Source organism: Erpetoichthys calabaricus, chromosome 13 (genome assembly GCF_900747795.2).
Source record: "Erpetoichthys calabaricus chromosome 13, fErpCal1.3, whole genome shotgun sequence".
NCBI classification, from domain to species: Eukaryota; Metazoa; Chordata; class Cladistia; order Polypteriformes; family Polypteridae; genus Erpetoichthys; species Erpetoichthys calabaricus.
Genome location: NC_041406.2, coordinates 102070367 through 102085266, shown reverse-complemented (window position 1 = coordinate 102085266; position 14900 = coordinate 102070367).

Genomic DNA, 14900 nt, shown 5'->3' with positions numbered 1-14900 from the left:
CCAGCCTTTCAGCAGACACACTGCCTTTGGTTGGACCCAAAAAATTCTAATTTTGACTCATCAGTCCAGAGTGCATGATAACATTTTTCGGCACTCCAGTCCTTATGTTTATGCACATAGTTGAGTCATTTGGCTTTATTTCTACTTCTGAGTAATGGTCACAGCTCTTCCATGAAGACCACTTCTGGTTGTGGATGGGTGGTTTGAACTGATAGCAGTACTGGGCATCTTGTGACTTTAAAGGCAAGTAAGTTTAATGTATCTCTTGTTTCCTGCACTCAGTGATGACTTATGTTAAATGCTTACGACTCATATGTATGCCTTTCGTACACGTGCTATGCATTGTTTTCTTTTAGACTTGAACTGTATATTTTATGCATATGTGGTATATTGGGATATTGCATTAAAATGTTGCATATTAGCATATTTAGTGCCTGTATTAATTTTTAAAGCATTTTGTGTATGTTATATACTGTATTACTTTCTGCATTACATGTACTATGTATTGGTATAAATTATGCTTGTGGCATAAACTGTATTTGTGTTTTTATTCTTCAGTTACTTATTAGTTAGGCAAGTACTGTATATTTTATATATTTAATGCATGTGTTATATATTGGTTTCACAATGCATATTTGTATATTAAATACTTTGTAACAAAGGCACTATATAGGTGCCAACCCAACACAGACTGACACTGGAGGCACGTATAAAAGCAAATGAACTTTTATTTTTTTTCACCTGTGGGGCATGTCTTCCCCATGTCCTACAGGTAGTACACAGTCCCAAAAGCACCAAAACAAAACACACACACTACTCTTTGCACCACCACTCCTCCCAGCAAGTGTTGTCCTCCTCCTGCTGACTCAGGATCCTGGAGTGGTGGCTGCTGGCCTCTTTTATAGTTCACCCGGAAGTGCTTCAGGTGCTTGACCACCTGCCTCCAATTGCACCTCTGCATCATTGGTGTGTTTCATGTGCATATTGTATTTTTGTATTTTTATGTTCACACTGTGTACATTAATCTTCTGTTTATATGCTATCTGTAAGTACCTTTTCTACCAATACTATATATTTGATGTTTTTATGCTATATATGAGCTTTAAAAATATGCCAAACAAGAGGAGATCATTCAATTAATCAAACTTGTTTGTTTAGCTAATAGCTAAGCAGTCCCAATATGTCAATATGTCATCCTGGCTTCTTAAAACTTGTTAAGATTTCTTCTACTACTACATGACTTATTCCAGATTCCCACAACTCTTTAAGTAAAGAAATGCCTCCTGGCTTCAGCACTCAGTTCACTTGCCCCTAATTTCCCCTGGTGTTTATGAGTATGTAATTCACCCTTAAGTTAAAAGAGTTCTTCTGGATCTCATTTATGAGTGCCTTTGAGAATTTCTAAAGACCTGGATTAGGTCCTCATGCAGTCTCCTCTGCTCAAGACTTAAAAGGTTTAATTGTTTTTGTGTCTTTAAGTCCTGGGATGCACCTGGTTGCTCTCCTCCACACAACTTCAACTGCTGCTATGTTTTTCTTATAGTATGATGACCAGAACTGCGCACACTACCCCAGATGCAGTCTCACTAGTGCATTATAAACTCTGTGCATAACATCCCTTGATTTATATTCAACAGTTTTTATTTTATATTACCTAACATTTAATTTGCCTTTTCAATCATTTCTGCACATTGCTTATAAGATAAAAATATTTTGTCAAAATAACCCCTAAATCCTTTTTAGTGGTTTCTTCCTGTATGATAGTGTCTCCCATCTTCTGTTTATAAGGAATGTTCTTTTTGCCCTGTCCTGTCAGTGTGTTGGGAGGTAAATATTTCTGAGCAGAACTGGGAGATCAATGTAAAGACAGCGAAAAAGGGTCAGAGATTGAAAATAGTAACCAAAGCCAAAATGTGAGACAAAATGCATTGTGAAGAAGGAACAAGCAAAGATTTCAAAATCAAATTAAACCACGAGAAGACTTTTCATTAAGATTTTTGAAAGAGTTTTGGTGTCCGTAGATTGGATAAAGAGGAGAAACCCTAGCCATTACTTTATCCAATAACACCAATTACAAAAAAGTCATGATCCCTGAAACCATGCCCCCTATAAACACAAGATGTGGATGTAATGACAGGTACTCAAAATGGCAGGAATCGAAACACAAAATGGCATCCACAGACAAAAAAAATTTCGAGCAATAAATGTCAGGAATGCAATCCTTGACCTCAAAAACCTCCAATTCAATTACAAGATAGTACCATTATATCCAAATGAGCTAACAATGAAACTAAATGTTTTAGCAAAACTAAATTTTGACATGCCCACTTTTCCACGTTTAACTGCATTTACTAGCTGAAATGCACATACAATGTTTTTTCACTTTTGTCTGAGCTCTTAAGTTTCTTGTGTGCGTTGTGGGATATGGCCGGCATGTCATCCAGGCCAACACCCCCAGGCCGCCAGGTGAAGCCCTTCCTGCAGCATAGAGGTGCCCCGAATGCCAGCAGGGAATACTGGACAATGTAGTTTTTATTCTCAGCCCTGTTGGATACCTTGGGGCCTGCTAGAGGACGCTGCAGGGAGGCACAGAGACTATGCCTTACGCCCAGGAAGTACGTCAGAGTCACGTGGACAAAGGGAACAATGTGCTTCCTGGGTGAAGAAAAAGAAGGATTCTTATTTGACCCGGAAGTGTTCCAGGTCACATGGATAGAGAGGGTGAAACGCTTCTGGGTCAAGGACTATAAAAAGGACAGTGAAACACCTGAGCGTTGAGCTGAGCTGGGTGGAAGGGTGGCAACGTGTCTGGGAGTGGAGGATTGTTTATTGTTTATTGATTTATTATATGAGTATAGTGGAGTGTAGAGTGCTTGGTGCACATTATTATTATAAAATAAAGTCATATTGGACTTTTATCTGGTGTCTGACGTCTGATCTGAGGGTTCAAGGGGTCGAGAGTGCCTCTATCTTTCACAGCGTGTTTAGTGGTCTTCTCAAACAATGTAATTGTGCATATAGCACTATATAAAAACATAACTGCTGGTGCTGTGAATTCAGTCGCCAGGCCTTCACTAGATGCTTGTGGATTTCTTCCTTCCTGTTGTCCTTTGATTTAAATGCAGGGATAGCATGGCCAATCATTTCATCCTACGTGTTTCAAGAGATTAGCTCTTCTGCTGCTTTAGCTAACAGTTTTCCCTGATTTACCTCTATGTCAGTGATAAAACTTCTAGATGTAGCCATCAATAGCCACGTCTTGAAATGTTTTTGGAGGATATTAAAAATGCACTTAGTTGTCTTTCATTCTTTTGGAAAAGTTTACTTTAGTAACCATGTAATATAATGTGGAAATAAAGCAACTATAATAGCTCAGACAACTTTTCTGTTGGTTCAAAAAAAAAAAAGAAGTCTACGGGATTTCATTTAGGGAAACACTTCTTTGCTGAGATCTCGTTCTGACAAGGTTGTTAGTACACTGTCTTCAGGTCCAATGATCCTCAGCTACAGGTGTGTTAAAGGAACTGTAGTAAATGCAAACTGAAAGAAGACTGAAGGGTTGAAGCTTAACTGATTACATTAGAACAGCTGTGATGATAACAGGCCATTCAGCCCAACAAGCTCATCCATCCTATTCACTTGGATTGTTTAAAATAATATCACGTCCATAAAGTCCTTTTCTTTACCACAATTCTTGGTGCATTTGTGACGTATGTGTGCATGTTTTTTTACATGAATAAAAACGTTTTTATATTTGTATGAAATCTGCCCTTAAGAAGTTCCCAGTTGTGTTCCTGTGTTCATGTTGAAGAATTTATTTCAAAGTAACAGCTGAGATCAACTGCACTAACTCCCAAAATTGAAACACTTAGAGTATACCGACTCTTAATCTGTGCTTGCTTAAACTGAAAAGGTTTAGCTCTTTTAATCTTTCCTCATAGCTCTAATCACTCAATCCAGGAATCAGCCTTGTCACTCTTCTCTAGACTTACTCTAGTGCTTCCATATTCGTTTTTTTTAAACAAAGTTTATGATTAAGTACTTCCTCATGGCAGAGTCTGGGCATATTTGTTATATAACCTGCACATCAGAACAGGCAATCCACCTGAAGCTAAGCATGTTTGGGATCTGTCATTCCTTGGGATGAGAGACCATCTAGCAAAAGCTTGGGTTGCTGCTGGGTGAGGGTTTGACGAGACCAGCGTGGGGTGCCTACCCTGTTGTCTGTGTGTATGGACCTAATAGCTAATGTGTGGTAGCCATACTGGTACAAGACTGGCTTCAACTGCATCATCCCGATGGATGCAATACATTGCAACACAAGGTTTTATATATAAGAAGACAAAAAAAGTTAATTGTTAATAAAAAGGAAAGAAACTTGCTTAAATTATTACATTCAGAAAGTTGTCCTCCTTTGCCCCATTAGATTGAAATCCAGGTTCCTTAAATGATTTCTCATATCTATCTATCTATCTATCTATCTATCTATCTATCTATCTATCTATCTATCTATCTATCTATCTATCTATCTATCTATCTATCTATCTATCTATCTATCTATCTATCTATCTATCTATCTATCTATCTATCTATCTATCTATCTATCTATCTATCTATCTATCTATCTAATGATGTGGTTCATACTATGGGGTTTTGTCCACTTAAGAGCTTACAGAATGTGTTTTTATTAGGAGGCATCTCTAATTCAGCAGTACCTCTGATGGTTTCAGGCCTTAATGCTGTATCTTTATTACCAACCATACATTATGGAAATTAAAATGTAAGATTAAGAAGATGGTGTCTTGATTAGTGATTATTATGGCCAGATTTTTGGAAGTATTGTGAGAAGCTTTGGAGGCTACCTGTTTTATTGTTTGCAATAAGTATGCAGCTGAGTTGATTTCTGTCTAACAGAAATAGAATCACTAAAATGTAACATTTTGTTCTTTTTTTGCTGTTTTTATTCCCTCACCAGTAATTTTTTACTGTGTTAATAATTGATTTTCTATTTTATAAACAAATGTTGTCCTAGTTGAAATTTGCAGGTGTCCTGATGTACATGTCTACACTTTTTGTATGTATATATAAACAAACATGGTAATACTGCACCTTCATCATGAATACAAATCAACAATAGTACTTGTATTTAATAAAACAAACAGGGATGATCAAAGAGACTGAAAAAGTACATATAAACATAAAAGATCAAAAGAACCCAGCTGCTGCACTGGCCTGACTGTACACACTTTTTTATCCCTCACTATCTGTTAATGTTGCACTCCATCAAAAAATCTCCTATCAACTCTCCTATCAGTTAGGTTTAAGAATCGAAACTATTTCACTCACAACCCATCTTAATACATCCTGGCCTTTCTCACACCCTCTGCTGCTGTCTAATAGCTTGAAGGAATAAAGACTAAAGATTAAAGCATTGGACTTTAACCCCTAGTGTGGTCAGTTCAGTCCTTACCTTCAGGAAGTCACTTAACCTGTCTGTGCTCCAAGAGTAAAAAATACATAGGCACAATAATCCTGTATCTTTGTGCTTGTGAAATACCTCAGGGAGGTGTTAACTGTGGAAAGGTCATTGTCTAACATTGTTCAACCCGCTATATCCTAACACAGGGTCACGGGGGTCTGCTGGAGCCAGTCCTAACCAGCACAGGGCACAAGGCAGGAACAAACCCCGGGCATGGCGCCAGCCCACCGCAGGGCACACACACACACCCACACACCAAGCACACACTAGGGACAATTTAGGATCGCCAATGCACCTAATCTGCATGTCTTTGAACTGTGGGAGGAAACCAGAGCACGCAGAGAAAACCCACGCAGACATGGGGACAACATGCAAACTCCACGCAGGGAGGACATGGGAAGCAAACCCAGGTCTCCTTACTGCGAGGCAGCAGCGCTACCACTATGGCTAAGGTGCTATATCAATAGCTGGGGAATTATAGGAATAAGTGCCCACTAGCTGCCTCTGTCTGTAAAATTGGGATTGAGAAGTGATTTTACTTTGCCAGTGTGAGCTCTGTTTCTTTGTAGGTCTCTTGCCAGCCATTTTACCATTACATATATACACATCTAAATACATGCATACATTACAGATAGATAGATAGATAGATAGATAGATAGATAGATAGATAGATAGATAGATAGATAGATAGATAGATAGATAGATAGATAGATAGATAGATAGATAGATAGATAGATAGATAGATAGATAGATAGATAGATAGATAGATAGATAGATAGATAGATAGATAGATAGATAGATAGATATTCACTTTCACCCTTGCTTGGTGACCTCTTATCTCACATCTGACAACATCTTACTTGACCTGCTATGACAAGCCACCAGATGAGCTACTGATGGATTACTCAGGGATGCAATAAAATTTGCTTCATCATGCATACTTTTTGGAAGCCATTCAATGTAGATGGCAAGAATTCTGCAATTCCTTTCAAGTGCCCTGGAGCTGGTCATTTAAAAAAGAAAATAGCATTCTATTTATCTAATTTGAACTTATTTTTTTATAAACCTCATTTCCCATATTTAGAACTGTAGTACAAATAAAACACAATATACCATACGATAGTCAATCAAAGCATACCGTACGAAATATAAATACACACCAATATCTATATGTTTATTTATTCTTTACAAAACTGAATTAGATAAGTGATTGACAGAAAGAGTGAATGAATAGAGAGGTATGTATGTATGTATGTATGTATGTATGTATGTATGTATGTATGTATGCAGACATTTGTGAATGTTCCTAATTCTTAAAGCTCTTTGGTGATAGTAATGTAAGATAATGGTGGGTCAAACCAAGGCCATATGACAACACTTTATTACTTTTCATGTCACATAACACCTAGATTTCTTTAAAAAATTGTTGAGAATGTCTTTACTTGTAAAATAAAAGATAAAGAAGCAGATTAAACAAAAATGCATTTGTACTGCCCCAAGGAACTCTAAATTTATATTAATTAAGATTAGGAAATGGAAAACACACTTGTACAATACAGTAGCCAGTGTGAAAGCCAACATTTACATCTGTTCATTTGTCAGTTGATTAAATTAATTCAAATATTGATAGCTTCAATGCAGGTCATCTTCTTGATAACCAACAACAAGGCAATGTTAAAAGGCATGTTTTCTAAAATATTAATTTCCGTTTTTACTATATTTTTAATTAAATATCATTTAAAAGTTTGTAATCATCTCCATTATTATTTAAGAGGGTTGCTTATGTTGTTTGGCATAAAATATCTTGACCTTATGCAAAAAGGTAAATTCTCCCCTTGGCACAAATAAGCCACTTGACTCTCTCCTGTATGTCAATTGTCTTTTGTAATGTTTTAAACTGTCACTTTTTGTTATATGCTGTTACTGAAGCAAATGCATTAGTGGAATTGATAAAAATCTATCTATCTATCTATCTATCTATCTATCTATCTATCTATCTATCTATCTATCTATCTATCTATCTATCTATCTATCTATCTATCTATCTATCTATCTATCTATCTATCTATCTATCTATCTATCTATCTATCTATCTATCTAATTCACAATTGAAAGCAACTGAAGTTTTAGAGAAATGAGAATGTTCGACTCCAAATATTCAGTTTAGCCCAATGATAAGTACTACTTAATCACAGATCCAGCATGCCACAAACATTTCATTCAAATAACACTATTTAACACTTTTTTACATAATATGTAACACTGGGGATCATTTTTGAACAAATTTTTTGTTGACTACAATTTCTAAGCTTATTTACACTAAAATAGGTATGCTGATTCTGAAAGTGCAGTTAGTTTTCTTCTATCACGTCAGGTTTTTTCTCTACTGCTTATATTAGTGCGATTACTGTAGCGTGGATTTGTATAGGCTATTCATTTACACGCAAGACAGTGTGGTCAGAGGTTGTGCACTGCTCTACATAGTGAATAAGCAAAATCTATTTTTCTACTTACACACGTATTTCCTTTCTTTCAGATTATGTCTGGCTCTGTTGTTTCTTGTCGTAAGTGCCTAAACATCCCTGATTCATTTTGTTATATCTGTGGCAGTTTCACCATTCCCAGTCAGCACATTTGTAGAGCAAGCCTATTTGGCATATTTCAAAGTTAAACTTGGTGATCAAGATAAGTCTTGGGCCCATCATAAGGTGTGCAAACAGTGTGTTGAGGGTTTACGGATGTGGACAAAGGGAACATGTGATATGATGCCATTTGGTAAACCTATGGTTTGACTAGAGCCAGGAGATCATTTCAGTGAGTTACGAAGAAGGCTTCAAAAAAGGAACAAAGGTATCGTACTTTCGAACCAGAGAAATTGCATTTCTGCAGTACTTTAGAACTGACAGTGGCTTTGTGTATTGCCATAACATACCTGGTTTAATGGAGGAATTGGGAATTCCAATCTATAACTCAACTGAATGGCGACTATTCATCGATAGCTCAAAGTGGAGCTTAAAGTGTGTCCTTCTTCACAATGGCAATATATTTGGGTCAGTCCCAATTGGCTATTCAGTTTCTCTTTGTGAAGAATATGCAGACATAAAGAGAGTCATTGAGTTGTTGCAATATCACCAACACAATTGGGTCATCTATGTTGACCTTAAAATGGTATGCTTCCTTCTTGGTCAGCAACCTGGATACACCAAGTATCCCTGTTATCTATGCATGTGGGACAGCAGAGCACATGAGGGGCATTGGGTGGAAAGGAATTGGCCTCCAAAATCTGCCCTCAAACAAGATGATCCAAACATTCTACATGAGCCACTTGTTGATAGAAAGAATATTATTTCCCGCCTCTGCACATGAAACTTGGTCTGATGAAACAGTTTGTTAAAGCTTTGCCAACTGAAGGAGACTGTTTCAAGTACCTCATTTTGGCATTCCTAGCCTGTCATTTGAAAAAATAAAGGCCGGTGTGTTTGATGGTCCACAGATTCGGCAGCTCGTCAAAGATGAACATTTCATCAGGACAATGTCAGAAGTCGAAAGGAATGCTTGGTTATCATTCAAAGCCATTGTCAAGGAATTTCTTGGAAACACATTAGCAAATAATTACACGGAAATTGTCCAGAAACTCTTGGAGAGCTACAAAATGCTTGGTTGCAATATAAGCATCAAGTTGCATTTTCTGCATAGCCATCATTTTAACTTCCTGGAAAACCTTGGTGCAGTCAGTGATGAGCAAGGTGAATGATTCCAGCAAGGTGAATGATTGATGGTCATGGAAGGATGGTATCTGGGTAGATGGGATGTACATATGATGGCTGATTATTGTTGGAGCATCCGGCGGGTTTGTCCTAACACTGAACACTCCAGGAAAAGCTATAAGTGTAAATTTTTACCTTAACTGCTTACCCGCTTAATTTTCAAATGTTTTATTGTAAAAAAAATGTCATAGAGTAACAATAAATCCTTTGTACGAACTAAAGAAATTTAAATAAACAGTTCATTCAAGTTATTATTTCATTATTTTTTCATTGTATGTAAAATTTGTATGTTTTTTGACAAAAATGGAGGGTACCCTGTATTGTAAAAACTGGACGTGATAGCAAAAAACTGGGGTAATTTCTGGATTCACCACCCAAAAATTAGTAAAAAACAAGTGTAAGATCTAACTCAACAAAAAATGTGTTCCCCAGTGAATTATTAAAAGTTTTAACTAATAAAAAGATAGTTTAATTGTTACCAGTACTATTGGCTTAAAACAGATTTGATTATCCATTTTCTGTACCCACCGTTCCATCATCAAGTACAATTCGGGGAACAACAGTGAACTGACATCCATCTGTCACATTCCCATTTATTTATATGAACCTGTTTTGGAGTCACCAGTCTAATTCTCAAAAACATCCTTGAGTGCATTTCCACTGGGTGCATTGATGTATCTTTGAACTGCTTACTATTGATTATGTTTCTGATTTGTGGATTGACAAAAATGCCTTCCTTAATCTTAGAAACATCTGTCTCAATTATTGCAATCCTTCACATCGCTTGTTCATTGCTTTCACAGACTTTTTCATCAGTTCAAGCTTTATATAAAGAGGAAGGAAAAATATTTTTGTTGGTTTGACAAGTGGCTTATTTGCCACACGTCTCTGCCCTGGAACCAAATGCTTACAGAGTGGCCAGTTCTTCTTAATGCTATGAGACTATTTATGCAGGCATTCCCATTTTCAAATGAAACAGCAGTACTTGGTATAAACTGCTTTGGATAGGAGTGCTACTACTTTTAGATCACCACAGATGTCCCAGTTGTAGCTGTTGTCCTTTATCCATCCATCCATCCATTTTCCAACCCTCTGAATCTGAACATAGGGTCACAGGGGTCTGCTGGTGCCAATCCCAGCCAACACAGTGCGCAAGGCAGGAACCAATCCTGGGCAGGGTGTCAACTCACAGCAGGTTGTCCTTTATATGTATCCTTATAATATGAGAGGAAATCACAAAAATAGACAATTGCAATAACCCACAGGAATAAAAAAATCAAATAAGAGATCTCTTTAATATCTTTTTGGTTTCTCCTAGACAATGACAAGACCAGAAAGAAATAAAATGGAGACTTTTCTTTTGTCTTATGCTTCTCAGATTTATTTCCTGAGAATAGTCCGGTATTCCTACAAGTGTCCCATCTTGCATTTCAACAAAGATCTCAGCAAAATCACACAATGTGTTCAGATTTTCCAAGCAGTGTTTTGGCATTTTTTCCTGTTTTTGCAATTTGAAAATATCTGAATTGTGTGTTCAGTAACATAGGGGTGAAATGTATGAACATTTGTTTGTGATAATACAGCACTCTACTATGATTACAAAACTGTAATCCTTGCTTCTGATTAATGCTATTAGTTTCTCTCATTTATGTTGCTGGGCTTCAATTAGTTCATAGTCATTCTGGAAGAAAAAGGGTGGCATAGTGTTAAATACTTGGGACTTCATATCTCACTACAGACAAGTGTAACCATGAGAAAGTCACTTCATCTGCTTATGCGCCAATTGAAAAATTCAAAATAAATATAACCAATTATTATCTCAAATGTTGTAAAGGGGGCGGCACGGTGGCGCAGTGGGTAGCGCTGCTGCCTCGCAGTTGGGAGATCTGGGGACCTGGGTTCGATTCCCGGGTCCTCCCTGCGTGGAGTTTGCATGTTCTCCCCGTGTCTGCGTGGGTTTCCTCCGGGCGCTCCGGTTTCCTCCCACAGTCCAAAGACATGCAGGTTAGGTGGATTGGCGTTTCTAAATTGGCCCTAGTGAGTGCTTGGTGTGTGGGTGTGTTTGTGTGTGTCCTGCGGTGGGTTGGCACCCTGCCCAGGATTGTTTCCTGCCTTGTGCCCTGTGTTGGCTGGGATTGGCTCCAGCAGACCCCCGTGACCCTGTGTTCGGATTCAGCGGGTTGGAAAATGGATGGATGGATGTTGTAAAGGCATTGGTTTAACAATAAATGAAAAATATGAAGTCTTGAAAGAAATTAAAATGAGACTAGAAAGAGATCTGACAAAATATATCATACCCCTTTTAACTGTTATATTATACCTATATAAATAAATAAATAAATAAATAGATAAATAAATAAATAAATTTTATATATATATATATATATATATATATATATATATATATATATATATATATATAAACTACTCAATAAACTTAAAGGAACACTTTGAAAATACATCTGATCTCAATGGGAAAAAAATGTTTGTATGCATGCTTGACAACATCAGGGCATGCTGCTAATAAAACATAATGTCCCAGAGGTGTTCAATTGGATTTGAGTCAGGTGAGTGTGGGGACCAGTCAATGGTATCAATTGCTTCATCCTCCAGGAACTGCCAGCATACTCCCGTCACATGAGGTCAGGCATTGTCATGCACCAGGAAGAACCCAGGACCCACTGCACCAGCATAGAGTCTGACAATGGGTCCAAGGATTTCATTCCGATACCTAATGACAGTCAAGGAGCCGTTGTCTAGCCTGTAGAGGTCTGTGCGTTCCTCCATGGGTATGCCTCCCCAGACCATCACTGACCCACCACCAAACCGGTCATGCTGAACGATGTTACAGGCAACATAACGTAACGTTCTCCACAGCTTCTCCAGACCCTTTCACATCTGTCACATGTGCTCAGGGTGAATCTGTTCTTATCTGTGAAAAGCACAGGGAGCCAGTGGTGGACTTGCCAATTCTAGTAATCTATGGCGAATGCCAATCAAGCTTCATTGTGCCAGGCAGTGAGCACAGGGCCACCCTCATGAAGTCTGTTTCTGATTGTTTGGTCAGACACAATCACACCAGTGGCATTGCGGAGGTCATGTTGTAGGGCTCTGGCAGTGCTCATCCTGTTCATCCTTCCCAAAGGAGCAGATACCGGTCCTGCTGATGGGTTAAGGACCTTCTACGGCCCTGTCCAGCTCTCGTGGAGTAACTGCCTGTCTCCTGGAGTCTCCATTATGTCCTTGAGACTGTGCTGGGAGACACAGCAAACCTTCTGGTAATGGCACGTATTGATGTGCCATCCTGGAGAAGTTGGACTACCTGTGCCACCTCTGTTGGGTCCAGGTATCGCCTCATAGTACCAGTAGTGACACTGACCGTAGCCAAATGCAAAACTAGTGAAAAAATAGTCAGAAAAGATGAGGAGGGAAAGATGTCAGTGGCCTCCACCTGTTTAACCATTCCTGTTTTGGGGGTCGTGTCATTGTTGCCCCTCTAGTGCACCTGTTGTTAATTTCATTAACACCAAAGCAGCTGAAACAGATTAACAACCCCCTCTGCTACTTAACTGACCAGATCAAATATCCCAGAAGTTTCATTGACTTGATGCTATACTCTGATTAAAAAGCGTTCCTTTAATTTTTTTGAGCAGTTTAAATTTTTTGTCTAAAGCTATTTTTCCTAAGGAATTGTAGAAGAAACATCTGTGACAAACTTGACTCTTAAACATAAAGGAAAATCTGTTTTAAGTCTCATGAGCCATCAAAGATCAACCTTTGAACAGTAAAAGTTTCCTATGAGAAAACAATATGTCATCAGAAAAAGTAAAGGTTATTTTTGTGATGAGCAGGCCACAAACCATAAGATTCACACTAAAATATTCAGGGAGCAAATTTTTTGCTGTCTAGTGTGATTATTATTGTAGTTAGTAGTGATGTTAGTAATTAATGAACAATAATAAATAAATGAACCAACAAAATAAACTGCTACACATTTGAAAGTGACTTGACTTTCCCGAAACCATTGCTCATTTTTATCTTTTCATTAGTCCTCTTTTCCCACAAGATGATTAAAATATTTAAACTTTGGTACAATTGTAGACGACTTCGGAATACCCTTGACATTCATTTACAACGGACTGAATTATCCATTTTGAAAGCAGGTGTGCTCAGTAACTATCCACTGTATCATTTATATTTTCTACTTCATTTTCTTGCTGGTCTGAAATTTCCAGCTAAATGTAGTTGGGAAGTGCCCAGCTTTAACTACTAGGTCTGTATTGTTAGTGTAAAATCTTTGGACTTTGTGATGCTGTTCAGGTTTTCCACCACCATTTTATTCAATCATGTTATATGATTAGTCTTTATCCTTGTGGATCTTTGTGTCAATTCTTTACCAGTCTCTACAACTAACCTTCATTACAACAACAGCAACAACAACAATTTATTTATTGTATAGCCCAAAATCACACTAGGAATGCCTCAAAGAACTTTAAAGAAAAAATGAAGAAATCTTGGGAAAGGCAATTCAGAGAGAGATCTCCTTCCAGAAAGGTTGGATGTGCAATGGGTGTTACAAATGGGGTAAATACAATACATATAACTACTTTGTTATCTTGCACAGTGCTCCTCACCAAGTGCAGGTGCAGGGACAATGCTCAAGCTAAGATGCAAGAATAGATAATACCATTCACATTACCTATCTTTACTTCTTTGATAAAAGTCAGTTTACATAAGTTTGATCTTCCTTTTTCTGACATCTTTTAAGATGTTCTCACTGGTTTCACTCACTAACATTGTGGTCTTGGCAGCTAAAGTGTAAAATCTTTTAATCTCATTGCTGCTGGCTCAAACCTCACCACCCTAACTGCGTCCCTTAAATTACCTGTATTCCAAATGTCAAAAATACACGTAAACAATTCTTCTTATCACTACACTTATAAAGCACCTTCAGGTAGTATTCACTATATAAAGATGCTCTAAAAAATAAAGATGGGTTATTTTGTCAGGTCTGTAACTGTATGCAGAGGCGAAGCTAGGGTTTTCAGCACCCAGGGACAACTGAAGATTTCGCGCCCCTCCTGTTTACCAAAATGCAATGGGGAAGGGAAATTTGGCACCCCCTGGATGCTGCGCCCAGGGACAGATGTCCCCCCTTGCCCCCCCCAGCTACACCACTGACTGTATGGTAATAAACTAACAGCCATATTAAAGGACCATCAGATGACCTCGGTTTTGATTTATTTATATTCATTATGGCCCATCTGGGTGTCTTGTCACTGAGTTCAGATCATTATCTCAAAGTGCTCCTCCATTGTTTGATATCACCCTGTTGTGAATGTATACCCGGGCCGTAGCTGCATTCACTTTGTCTCCCATTGCACTTTTCTGCTCAGCTGGTTGGCTAGGCAATCCAGTTTGTGTTTGCTTAAAATAAATTCTCTTTCTGTACACAAATTAAACTTCCCCTGCCAACAATTAGTAGCTTAAATTTAAAATGAGCAGCTGTACAAATACCCGGGTCTATTTGCACTGTACTGTGTAAGGCCCATCATTAATGGAAGAGGTAAACAGTTATGCTCCACAAGTTACCTACAAATCTTGTTCTGTATGAGTATCTTACTTCATGGGCATGAGCACAAGACAGGAACTGC